The sequence below is a fragment of the Orycteropus afer genome, unplaced genomic scaffold (genome assembly GCF_000298275.1).
Source record: "Orycteropus afer afer isolate SDZICR_OR568_19922 unplaced genomic scaffold, OryAfe1.0 scaffold00594, whole genome shotgun sequence".
NCBI classification, from domain to species: Eukaryota; Metazoa; Chordata; class Mammalia; order Tubulidentata; family Orycteropodidae; genus Orycteropus; species Orycteropus afer.
The window spans coordinates 280,700-281,557 of NW_006922181.1; positions in this window are offsets into that span (position 1 = coordinate 280,700).

Here is an 858-nt window from a genome sequence, read left to right on the forward strand (position 1 = left end):
ACTGCACTGGTGGCAGATGACTAAAAGGGGAAACAGAAAAGAATGAGAAAAACTGAGCTGTGGAATTTTGACTGTCTGGAGGGCAGGGCCATTTTGAATATTTACAAGTCATGTGGCCATTTTGCATATTTAAAGCAGCAGCATTCTCGTTCAGATTCCAAGGACCTAAGAATAGGCTTCAATTGCTGAGGACAGCATGAACATACCGGAGACTGACTACTGGAAAGCAACAGTGTCCATACGACCCAACCATACCGGCACCTCCTCCAGTCACCACTTCCTTCTACACAAACAGCCCAATGACATACAACAGTCAATATGACCTTGTTCACCCTTAAATGGTCTTCACAGATAACAGATCTGGGCAGCCACTCCCACTTTCTTTCACACCCACCAGGAGACATATGGTGAGTGCATAAGTGCTGCCAACTAGTGAATACAGGAGCAGAGTATCCTGCTTACTCAGATGCATCCAAACAACACAAAGAAAACAAAAATATTGGGAGAATCACTCCAGTATACAATCACCAATTAAATATAAATACACCAACATTACAATGCCTCAGACACAACAAATCATCACAGAACACACAAAATAGCAAGATAAAGCAGTTGAAACAAGAGACAGGGATACAGACCCAGAACACATCTCTGATGAACAAGTAGCATTGGAACTCCCTGATAAGGAATTCGAAAGCATTATATTTAGGTACCTTCGATGGATTGAAAGACAGGTCAAAGAAAACACCGACACAATTAAGGAAGACACAGATAAAAACCTAGAACAGTTTTGAAAGACAATACAAGAAAAAAATGATGAATTAAATTTAAAAATTAGAAATGATACAAAATCTACAG